General features: G+C 47.5%; 1 protein-coding gene across 1 annotated transcript in view; it reads right to left on the reverse strand.

Moving 5' to 3' along the window:
* LOC144772911 (uncharacterized) overlaps positions 1–12,869 on the reverse strand; it is a 2,519,762-nt gene that overhangs the window by 2,047,414 nt on the left and 459,479 nt on the right. Inside the window, exon 10 of the mRNA XM_078657606.1 lies at positions 9,631–9,720. The gene's annotated coding sequence lies outside the window, so the exon portion shown is untranslated. The remainder of the gene's footprint in view (positions 1–9,630; positions 9,721–12,869) is intronic.

Consider the following 12,869-nt stretch of genomic DNA (forward strand, 5'->3'; position numbering starts at 1 on the left):
TTTCTAGACTACGCCAAGAAAGCTTTAGAGGGTTGGGTCAAGGGCAGCGAGGTAAAAGATTATGAGGGGCTGTACAATCTATTTTTGAAAGAACACCTCCTCGAGAAATGTTTTCCCGAGTTGCGCCACCACCTGGTGGACAGCAAGCTGACCGATCCCCGGAAGCTTGCAGAGGAGGCGGACACTTGGGCAAGTACCCGGGTGTCCTCCAAGGGGACTGGAGGGGATTCTCAAAAAGCCGGACAGGGCGTCCCCCAGAAGAAAGAGGGAGGAGATAAAAAGAAGGAGTTCTCCAAAGGTCCCCAAAATAATTTCCAAGGTAAGGGAGCAGGTTTCACCCCTAGGGCAAACCCGCCCAGAAACCCTAATCCTGGCCAAAGCCAGCAGCCAAGGGTTCTCCACTGTTTTGAATGCGGTGGTGTTGGACATTATAAGGGAGATGTCAAATGCCCAAAGAGACCACCCCCTCCCACCGGAGGAAAGTCACCGGGAGTAGCTAGTGTAGCGCTCGGGGAGGAGTTGCCCTTAGATAAGGGGGGTGAGTGGGCGGGTGTCACCTTAGTGTCCCTGGGAGAGCGGGAGATGGTGCCAAAGATCCAGGTGCCCCCAAATACTATCAAGTATGGGCAATGGGTTACCATCAATGGCCAAAGAGGGGAGGCTCTGAGAGATACAGGAGCCAGTATGACTATGGTGAGAAGTCAACTGGTGTCTCCAGAGCAGGTTGTTCCTAATGTACTCCACCCCGCCGCGATGGCTGACGGCAGAATGGGCCACTATCCAGTGGCTGAGGTTCCCTTTGAGTGGGAAGGGGTTGCAGGTTCACTTCGAGTTGCCGTAAGCCCTGCCGTGCCAGTTGATTGTCTGTTGGGGAATGACATGGAGCACAACACCTGGAGAGAGGTGGAATACCGGACGCATTCTGCGATGCTGGGTACACCTGACTGGGCCTGTGTAAGCACACGGTCTGCGACTGCCCGGAGAGGGAGTTCGCCTGGGTTGGAGCCTGGAACAATGGCCCAACCCGCTGCCAAAAAGGGTCAGAAACGGAGACAGGGACAGCCTGCTTCGGCTTCCACGCCCCATGAGACAGATCGGCCACCTGCAGTGGTAGGCCAGATGTCCGTGGAGGGGGGAGTAGACTCTCTGGAGGATTTACCCATCCCTGCTGAATGGCATGTGGAGGGAGGTCCTACCAGAGAAGAATTCTGTAAGGGGCAGAGAGAGTGCCCTACCCTTGAGGGACTGAGGCGTCAGGCCGAAGCCCAGGCAGCAGGTGATGCTACGGGACACCACCATATTTACTGGGAGGATGGCCTCCTCTACAGTGAACCCAAGGTACCTCTACCTGGCTCATCAAGGGCCTTGGTGGTCCCGCAGCAATACCGAGCCTTTCTGCTGGAATTGGCTCATGCGATACCACTGGCAGGACACTTAGGCCAGGACAAGACCTTTGCACGGCTTGTCCTCCACTTTTACTGGCCTCAGATGAAAGTGGCGTCCAACACATACTGTAGGACATGTGTATCCTGCCAGGCCAGTGGGAAGACAGGGGTGAAGCTAAAGGCTCCCCTGGAACCACTTCCTGTCGTTAGCACCCCCTTTGAAAGGGTGGGCATCGACATTGTAGGGCCATTGGATCCACCAACAACAGCTGGTCACAGGTTCATCCTGGTTCTGGTGGATCATGCCACATGGTACCCAGAGGCCATCCCTCTGAGGACTGTTACTGCACCTGTGGTAGCTAGGGCCCTGATGGGAATCTTTACTAGGGTAGGATTCCCGAAGGAGGTTGTGTCTGACAGGGGGACTAACTTCCTGTCTGCTTACATGCGGACCATGTGGAAGGAGTGTGGGGTGACCTACCGGTTCACCACTCCCTATCATCCCCAGTCCAATGGACTGGTTGAGAGGTTCAATAAGACCCTGAAGGGCATGATAAGAAGTCTGCCCGAGAGCTTACGGAGGAAGTGGGACGTCCTCCTACCTTGCTTACTGTTCTCCTACAGAGAGGTGCCACAGAAAGGAGTGGGCTTCAGCCCGTTCGAGCTGTTGTATGGGCACCCGGTGCGTGGGCCTCTCAGCCTGGTGAAGGAAGGATGGGAGAAGTCTCCCAGAAAACCTCCCCAGGATGTGGTGAGCTACATGTTGGCCTTCAGAAGCCAGATGGCCAAGTTGTGGAAGCAGGCTGCTGACAACTTAGAGGCCAGTCAGGCAGTCATGAAGGAATGGTATGATCAGAATGCTCACCCGGTGGAGTTGGAGCCTGGCCAGAAAGTCTGGGTGATGGAACCTGGAGAGCTAAGTGCCCTTCAGGATCGTTGGACAGGCCCCTTTGAGGTGTTGGAGAAAAAGGGTAAGGCCACTTACTTGGTGGATCTTAAGACCCCGAGGCAGCCCCTAAGGGTGCTGCATGCCAATCGCCTCAAACCCCACCATGAGAGGCCAGAGGTCATCCTGATGATGGTGACTGATGGTGCTGAGGAAGCAGAAAGCGAGCCTCTCCCAGACCTCTTTTCATGTCAAGAGAAGGATGGGTCGGTGGAGGGAGTAATTCTCTCCCCGTCTCTCACTCCTGAGCAACGAGAGGATTGCCGACAGGTATTGGGGCAGTACTCTTCACTGTTTTCCCTTGTCCCGGGAAGAACCCACCTGTGTACCCATGATGTGGACACAGGAGACAGCCCCCCAGTGAAATCCAAGACCTATAGGCTGTCAGACAAGGTGAAGGCTAGCATCCATGGCGAAGTTGCCAAGATGTTAGAGCTAGGAGTGATAGAACCGTCCAGCAGCCCTTGGTCCAGTCCGGTGGTGCTAGTCCCAAAAGCCGCCCCACCGGGCACCACACCAGAACTGAGGTTCTGTGTGGATTACCGAGGACTGAACTCAGTTACCAAAACTGATGCTCATCCAATCCCCAGGGCGGATGAGTTAATTGACCGGCTAGGAGCTGCCCAATACCTAAGTACCTTTGACCTTACTTCAGGGTACTGGCAGATCTCCTTGACAGATGGAGCAAAGGAAAGGTCAGCCTTCTCCACGCCTGAGGGACACTTCCAGTTCTGTGTGATGCCCTTTGGGCTCAAGAACGCCCCTGCCACATTTCAGCGACTGGTGAACCAGGTCCTCTCTGGAATGGAGGGTTTCTCGGCTGCTTACCTGGATGACATTGCTGTCTTCAGTAGCAGTTGGGAGGACCACTTGCAACATTTGCAAGCAGCTCTCCAGGCGCTGAAACAAGCTGGATTGACCATCAAAGCCAGCAAATGCCAGATTGGACAGGGGTCGGTTGTGTACCTGGGACACTTGGTGGGTAGGGGGCCAGTGCAACCCCTGCAGGCAAAGATTGAGGCAATCATGGCCTGGGAACCCCCCAAGACACAGACTGAGGTCCGAGCTTTCCTGGGCCTCACAGGTTACTACCGTCGCTTTGTGAAGGGGTATGGCACTATTGTAGCGCCCCTCACAGAGCTCACCTCTAGGAAGCAACCTCGACGGGTAGTTTGGACAAAGGCTTGTCAGCAAGCCTTTGAAAAGTTGAAGCAGGCAATGTGTGAAGCACCGGTCCTGAAGGCTCCCAATTTCTCCAAGGAGTTTATTGTGCAAACAGATGCATCCGAACATGGCATTGGGGCAGTGTTATCGCAACTAAATGAAGAGGGCCTGGATCAGCCTGTAGTCTTCTTGTCCAGGAGACTGCTTCCCCGGGAACAGAAGTGGAGTGCAATTGAGAGGGAAGCTTTTGCGGTGGTGTGGGCTCTGAAGAAGCTGCGGCCATACCTCTTTGGCTCGCACTTCCTGGTTCAGACTGACCACCGCCCCCTTCGTTGGCTGATGCAAATGAAGGGGGAAAATCCCAAGCTGTTGAGGTGGTCCATCTCCCTACAGGGAATGGACTTCCGGGTGGAACATCGGCCTGGAGTGGACCACGCAAACGCAGACGGTCTCTCCAGGTATTTCCCGCCTTAGTGAAGAGGACTCCCAAGGGGTTGGGTAGTTCTCCCCACTTTCAGCTGGGGGGGACGCGTGTTAGACCTGTCTGGATTTTTTTTGCGCAGTCCCTCCTCCTTATTATTTATTTTTTCCCCTTTTTGCCCCTCATATCCTTAATATTTTTCTGTCTACTATTTTTTTTAGGTGTTGGTCAAGGGGATAGGTGTTCTTTTTCCCCCCATAATCTTTTACCTCAGGCCCAGAGGCCTGTTCTGACAGGAAAGTTGGCACCACCTAAAATGGTGGCCACCAACTGCCCCAACTGTCGCACCTAGAACTTGGCCATAGCTTAACATAGGGCATTCCAGAACCTTCTGGTCCATGCTGGACCATTGAAGGGCAGCCTATAAAAGGCGGAATGCAGGGCAGCCATTTTGTCTACCTGTGGAAGTCAGCTGGAGGACAGGTGGTAGCTGAGAGTGGGAAGAGGTTGGACTTGGGGTTGACCTCCTGGACTGGGAAGCTGCCTTTTTTTTGGCCCAACCCGCTACTCCCCTGTTGGTTACTTGTCCTGGCCCCGCTGTAGGAAGTTACTGGAGACCCTGGGCGCCTAGCTGAACCTTGTCTCAAATTATACAGGGACAGCTTCTGGAGAAGGAGACTGTCGCGCTGCGAAGCGCAGTTCTCTGCCCAGCTGGTGAGACCTATCAAGGAGTGCACCTACTTTCACCCTCAGCCCCTGTCCAGGGACTGCCAACTGCCTCAGTACTGCTAGTCGCCCCCTCCTCTGGGGTTGGTGTGTGCCAGGGGGTTTGGATTAACTCAGACTACAAACTGCCTTTCCCTTTCACCAACTGCCCCTCACCTGCCTTTGCTGGCGAGTGCTCGCTGTCCGGGTGAGGCGTGGGAGGAAGGTGACGCGATCGCCCTGAAGTGGCTGGGCTTATTGCCCTCATCCTGGTAGTGCAGGCAGGGCCTGGTTGACCCATCGACTGAAGAGGGAAGAGAGCGCCTGGCTGAGGAAGCGGCCCGGAGTCTGCAGCGGTAGTGTTGTGGAGCCGCTAGCTCCCCGCGCATGCTCCGTGAGTAGGCCAGCGAGTGGAAGCGAGGCGGCACTTCCTCAGAGCCGCTGATCCCCCGCACTTGCCCAGTGAGCAGGGGAGGCGGTCTGAAGAGAGAGAGGCGGCGCTCGCGTAAGGATCTTGTCTCCCGCGTTTGCTTTGAGGAGCGAGCGCCTGGAGCCCCGACGACCCCCTCATTTCTAGAGCGCCTGGAGCCCCGACGACCCCCTCATTTCTAAAGCGCCTGGAGCCCCCGACGACCCCCTTATTTCTGAAGCGTCTAAAACCCCCAGCGGCCCACTCCCTCCTTTTTCTGAAGAACCTCGGCAGGAGGGAGTGGAGAGAGAGGCCGGTGGGACCTCAAGAGAGCCTAAAATCGTCCGCAACGCGTGGGGACTGGGACAACAACGTCCCCACGCTACAGTAAGGAGTGGGGCTCTCTAATTTCTGGGGAGTGCTAAGTAATGGTGAATTCTTACTTTTGACAGATGCTTTCCCTCCTCAGTGGAATAGAAGTCCTGGGGAGCCACAGACAAATCTGACACATATTTAACTGGCCTAAAAAGGCATAAAAGGTTACCTGCTTATTATTGATATAGTGCTTATAAAATGTAAGGCAACACAGAAATTCATTGGTAATTTACATAAGAAGATTAAAAGTGTTACTGCAAGTGCTGAGACCAGTTGTAGATTACAGAACCTACTAGAAACTATGCTTAATTAAATGCTAGGATCTCTAGTAATGTAAAGTTAATGACTAGTTAGCACCTTGGTAGAGATTATCTTAAATTCCTGATTACTAGGTATTGTGTTTTCTCTCCAACAGGGAATCTGCATAAGAGGTCAATCTAGTAATGGTGAAAAGCTAAGCATATGTACCAGTTACCTGCATTGAGTTGTAATTCTCTTTCTATAGACAAACAGTGGTATAATTTTTCCTAAACTAAGTGTAAATTTTTCCTGTGTGAATACTAAGAGTTAAAGCAAAGAGAATCCTATTTTTATAAAACAGCTCATATTTTCCTAACATTTTTGGTGTAGCGTTTTCTTTTGTGTGCTATTGCGTGGTTTTATTCTTGGGTGGTCTGCAACCTTAACACTGTGCCTCTGAAATGCATGTCTTGCCCTAGGCCAGGCTACCCAGTTCCAACAAACAGGATGTTCCACATCCCACCCTACAGCACTGGGCTGGCTCCCACATCTCAGTCCGGACTCTCGCCGTCAGCCTCACCTGTCTCTCCGGCCGTTGGTCATGCAGATCCCAGCATCCCGCAGTGCCTGGATCCGATCAGGCTTTAGGACACCGGCCGTAAGCCTCTCTCGTTTTCAGCATGTCCTGCGTTGTTGGGGCTCAGGCAAATCAAGGAAGGATCCTCCCTTCACAAGCTCTCAGCGGCGCACCTCGGCGGCGAAGCCATGTTATGTTCGGACCTCTCCTGCCGTAAATCGCGGGCCACTTCGACACAGCATGATGCTCTGCTGCCGTGTGGGTGTCCAGGCAGATCTTACTAGTCAGAGCCCTCTGTATATTGTCAGATTTTAGTTAAGGGCTGGAGGGCCGCAGCAGAGCCCTGAACCATGCAGCCATCTTAGTTGGCGCCAGACCACACCCCTCCTCTAAGGCTTTACTAACAGTAAAGTAGGAAAAAATACTAATTTCTATCTATAATGTCCCTAATTTAACCAAATATATCAATATATAATATAATATTATATAATATAATATATTATATTATAATACAATATAATATAATATAATATAATATAATATAATATAATATAATATAATATAATATAATATAATATAATATAATATAATATAATATAATATAATATAATATTACATTATATTATAAATATATATATAACATGTGTTTCATTTTGCAAGTGTCGGCTGCTCTACAATCATTGATGATAGGTTTTCTCGGCCACTTGCAGCGCAAGTGCAGCACGAGTACGACAGGAAATGGCAATCTTTGAATTGCTTTAGATTCATTCAAAGATGCCAAATGAGTGTGCATGGTATGCAATATTTATATTACTTTTAAAAATTTCCAAAGATTACTGCCCATGCAAGAACAAAAATGTGCCTGCATTTGCATGGACAGCAATCATTTAATATTTATTTTTTCATTGTCTACTCTTCCAGTGTTCAGCTTTTACGCACTCTAAACGCAGCAATTCAGCAGCTGTTTTCAGCTTCAATACATACCGCTTGAAGCAGTGACATCTTTTAATGCAACTTTTATTTTATTTTCACCTCACCAACCGTATACATGTCCTCAGTATAAGAAACAACGATGCGCACCCTACTGTCACCCTACTGGCACATTGCACAACTTGTGAAATCTGACATCTCCAATCTGCATTACCAATTCCATGCTAACGCCCTAATATCAGCCTCCCCAATCAGAATCTAGACACCTGGGGCTGCATTATAGGATGCAGTGCATTTTCCTTATTAGTGCCGAGTGCCCTTTTTCAAAAGTGTGCTTGATGCTAACAAGAAGAGTGCATCATATTAAATTGAATGAGCTGCCTTTGGGGCAGCGGTGAATTTGTGCTGCCCTGGGGCAGTGCATTCAAGTGAAATACAAAGTGGATTTCAAGCGGACGCTCCATGTTTTACTCTGCACGCGGAAACCCGCTGGCACTTTTAAGAGAGGTGCAAGAACCCCTTGCAGGCTGGTGCAGTGAGTGACAGCATTAGCCTGCAAGGGCATGTCTAGGGGGTCTATAGGACCCCCTTCATCCCTCCTGAGGGCTGCCATCAGGGGCGCCCAGACAGTGCACCGCCTTTTAGGTGGCTCACTCTCAGATGTCTCCTGACAGCTTCTTTACTTTTGCCCCTACGTCTATCATATTGTGCAAAGGTAAAGAGATTCCCTCTAACGATAGTGCTGTTTGTGCACCAGCGCTGTCTGTATTGCAGAAGGGACTGCACAGATGTCTGCTGCCCCTTCTGTAATACCAGAGTGCCCTGCCCAGAGCTGTGCAAAGAGGGTGCAAATGACAGTTGCACCCCTGGGAAACTTTATATATTATCGCTCCTGAAGTCCCATACTTCAACCCACCATTACCCTTCTGAATGCATGTTCAATTTTTCTCAATTTAACCTTATGATCCCAAATACCTCAGTACTAGTCCTCATTTTAAACTTCTACATATCTCTTTCCATGCCTTTGTATCCACTACAAATCAGCCTGGCAATGTTCACTATATTAGTAGCCTGTATATGTCTATCATTACTAGTCTGTGCACTGGGCCCTATAGACATTGCATAGGGTAAAGAGTATGCACTAACTTGTTAACTTTGCACATAAGCACTTGCACTCCAAATTGAACATTATAGAAACACAGAACAACTAATACTCTCTTTCATCCCCATGTTGTACAGATTGCAGAGCATAATATATTCAGAGGCAGTCAAATGACTGGAATTGCCATATAATCCATTACCTACTCCATAAAAATATTTTAACAAACAAATTGTATTGAGCTCACACATATCAAAAGTGACTACAATTGTGACGACACCTGTTGCAATTGAAGGACCTTCGCAACGTTTGACTAGTCAAATTTCAGTTGCGTATCTGGATCACTAATATAGTAGAACTTTTGCATGGACAAGTTAAACATCTGTAAAAATGCCAAAATAATGAAGTAATACTATCACAAAATGTGCTGCATTATGTTGCATAATTTGCTATTTCTTGCCACATAATTTAATCTACTGTGCTGCATAATTTGGTGCTCCTCTGCTGCATAATACCAGTGGCTATGACCATTACCCATGTGCAGTTATCTATATAGGTCATGTGCAGGGCTCTCTCCTGTACTATAGAACCGGAGCATGATAAACACCCATGATTTTGTAAGGCTGCATGGTTATCCTGTATTAATAATATCAGTTTCTAAACGTCTAGCTCACTTCTTTGGCATAGCTACAGTTGATACAAAAACTTGCTAACCACTGTTGCTACACCATGAGGGCGCTCAAGGCCAGGCTGACAGGGCTCTTTTAGAGCCAGACTGCACAGTGCTGATTGTCTTCTTTGGCAGAAAGCCCAGCTGTTGGAGGGGGAAGAAAGGCATGGACGGTGATGGGTGTTGGTTAGGGATTGCCGGTAAACTTATTTTAATTAAATTTTAGACAGGATGGAGAGGCTGTGTTATGTATGTCTCCCCATCCCTGAGTAGCAGTTGAAAGGAGAGCATATGATTTTGGAGGTCATGTATAACATAATATTATAGATGGGTAAAAAGTTAATTTCAGGGATGGTTTTCAACTCAGGGTTCTGAGTGATATAAGCAACTCGAGCATCTTCATTGTCTATTTGATGTCACTAAGAACCACTGGTGAAGAAAATCCCCGTAATTCACGGTTACCCTTCTATAACTCTATGTGTTCTTTCTGCAGGGAAATAGTACTTGCAGCCTTGATTGGTAAGTGTTTATAACCATTTCCTAAACTCTTCAGTCAAAATGGAGGAATGTTCATATAAAAGTTAGATTAATATAGCATAGCACCATGTGCAACCTAGAAATTTGTAAAAACAAAATGTATTTTACCATTTAGCTGTACTGCAATCAATAAGCAAAATTACGAAAGAAAGTGCGTTATTATCTGTATAACCTGGGAATCCTGTCCTAGGTTTCGCTGTATCATCCAGAGGGCGAGCATTCGGTTTTGCTGGGTTACCTTCTTGTGCAAAGTTTTCAGGTTCTAGAGCGAAACAGATGACATGAAAAATTAAAGAAAACACATTATGTCACCATTGCGCTGCAATATGTAGGTCTGGAATAAAGATAATGTCTGCAATTTCAGATATCGTGCTGACCTTTAAAACTACACATACATCAATTGAACCTGGTTCGTGTGGAGTGTAGATCTTGGTAAGTTTTTAGTAAAACAAGTCAATAGGTATTGCAAAACTATGAGACATATTTTACAGTGTCATGCCTTTTATATAAAGCCTTAAATTACTACAGTCGCCATTATTAAAAAAATTAATAAACGGGACGCTAAGATTAATATGAAAGAGTAAGGCCTCTTTAGACACTAGTTCAACCCATTTAATATGGAGTCATTAAAGGTTGTCACTTTGCTGATAATTCTCTACTGGCTTTACATGTGTCTCCCTGGCATTCATACCACACACAGAACACACAGGCCCGGGGTCAGCTACAATGTCAAGATATGAGGGAGACTGCATGGCATTCACCTTGTAATGAACAATAGAACAGAGTGGCTTTTGAACTGAGGGCTTGAGAGTTAATATTTGATAGCCGCTCTGGGTTTATTTTACCTTCTCACCAATAATGTGGATATGCCATGTCCGTTGGATAAATTTAACTCAAGACATGACTCTAAATCCTATAAAATGATTGCTGGTGATAGGAAACAGGCACGAAAGAGAGGAAAGGTGAAAAAAGTGGGAAACAAGGAGCTCAATAATCTTGACTAATAGAGAAAATTTTCAGTCACCCCCTGATACATTGTATATAGCGTGTCATATTGAAGCATTTATAAAGTGTAATGGCAATTTATGTGAATCAAATAAATAAAATACATTATCTGTTTGTCAATAAAAACATTACAATTGTGGACCAATTATTAATAAATCAAAGCTCAGAAATTACTCAAAGATGTTCAATGGGGGGAATTCAGAATACTATTAAACATAAATGAAGGTTTCTAAGGCAGTGCTCATACCCTGCCTTAGGTAAGTAGAAGAATGAATAAATAATTTGTGTGGTCTGTGTAATGACTTTCCACATCTCCTGTCTCCCACTCTTGAAAACTGAAGTGTACTTTTCGAGGCCTGCCTCCCTCCCAGAGTATTATGCATTGCTCCCCCTCTATTGTTTTGAAGATGGGAACAGGGATTCTGCCGGGGGTATTCTGCAAGACGTAGAGCAAGCGTGGTAGAGCCATCATCTTGAATAATGTTGCTGTGCTCATGACAGAGATCGGCAAATTCCGCCAGTGTTTTATGTCTCCACACAACCTGTCTAATTCGGGATGTATATTAAGGCTAAGGAATTCCTCAGCTGTCCTAGTGATCCATATGCCTAAGTATTTGTATTTAACAAACAATGTGAGTGAGGAGCGCACACTACTTATTATAATAGCATGTGTATCTCGGTATGTGTGCAGTGTTGAATGATATGCCTGCAAAGCATATGTGTGTAAGACTAAAAAAGGGGCCTAGTCCCAGGTGGCAACAAGGGCTTCAACACGCACTACGGATTAGACCTTATGTGCATTTAACATACATGTTTAATAAGAATTATCATCAATTCAATTCAACATGGTGTACAATCATTTACCAGCTGTAGGTATACACATTTCAGTGACGATACTACACCTGATTTACAATTCAATTAAAAACTTTTTTATGCAATAATTGGCAGGACCCAATGCATTTCGGGACACTTGCTCCCGAAATCAGGGGTATTCTGTGAACAAAGGAAAAGGAAAACATTTCAGTTGAAGCATGTTGGGATTGGTTCTATTTTGTATGGATGATACATTTCTGTTGTGTTTAGGCGGGCCATGCAAAACTCATCACAAAAGGGAGAAAATGTGTTTGCAGAAAGACCACCGCTTACTATTTTATCACAGGTCAATGGTAACAGAAAAACAAAAGGAAGAACAAAGAAACAGGAGGTTACAGGTGCTGACCTCCTTTGTGCCGTATTACACTCCACTACTATGCTGGCAAGTAACACGCTATCACATACCTGTGAAGCAAATCCTCGCAAACTGTATGGAAATATCAGCTGATTCAAAAATATGCAGGACGCCTAAAGGTAAGCATACAACTAAATCAATAGACCGTACTAGTCAGTTGACACACAAACTGAGAGGAATCACCTGAACTCACCTATGTCAAAAGTCACTGGCGTACATATTGAATCTGCAATCTGTACAGCATCTCTGTGAGACAGAAATATAAATTATCTGAATGTTGGTATCATCGTCACCAGTAAATTTATTATTGTCTAATTCGTCAAGCGCAAACATACAAGGTACACTAACCTCACAAGCACTACTACCTTGCTGCGCTTGTGGTAAATTCCGGGAGTGTCCAATGTTTTCTCCCTCGATATTCCGTTTCAACCTGCAAAGTGAAGACCATAATGAGTAACCACTACGTAAATTAGCGGCCATTGACAGAGTGTTTGTGACGCCAGACGCTTGTGGGGACATTTTGCTGACTTACCTTGGGTTCCTGGAGGCTCCCCATCGACGATGTTGACCTGCTGTGCCCTTGTCCTTTCGCCGCTGCAAATACCATCGCAGCCGCAGTGGGAAGGACTTCGCCTCCCAGACTCCTCAGCGGCTCAAGCAGCAGACGCCAATCACCGCGCCCCGAGGCACTTTAAATCACGCCTGCCTCTGGTGGAGCGGGTGGTGCCAGACGCTTGTGGGGACATTTTGCACACTTACCTTGGGTTCCTGGAGGCTCCCCATCGACGCTGTTGACCTGCTGTGCCCTTGTCCTTTCGCTGCCGCAAATACCATCGCGGCCGCAGTGGGAAGGACTACGCCTCCCAGACTCCTCAGCGGCTCAAGCAGCAGATGCCAATCACCGCGCCCGGAGGCGCTTTAAATCGCGCCTGCCTCCCGCGTCGCGGGAACGCGCGCGGGAGAAGCCCAGGACAAGGGCTGGACGGTCTGCGGCCGTCCGAGGCCAGACAAGGCCGGGCCCCATCTCCTGGCCCCACTAATTTGGACGTAAAGTAAGAGACTTCCTCCTTGCCCTGAGGGCTATACCAATACTACTCTTTCTGTTTAAATTATTCCACATGTCATAATCTCCCGGGAAACCCTGAATATGTCATGTCTAAAGGCTTAAGCACAATTAG

This window comes from Lissotriton helveticus, chromosome 8 (assembly GCF_964261635.1).
Source record: "Lissotriton helveticus chromosome 8, aLisHel1.1, whole genome shotgun sequence".
NCBI lineage: Eukaryota > Metazoa > Chordata > Amphibia > Caudata > Salamandridae > Lissotriton > Lissotriton helveticus.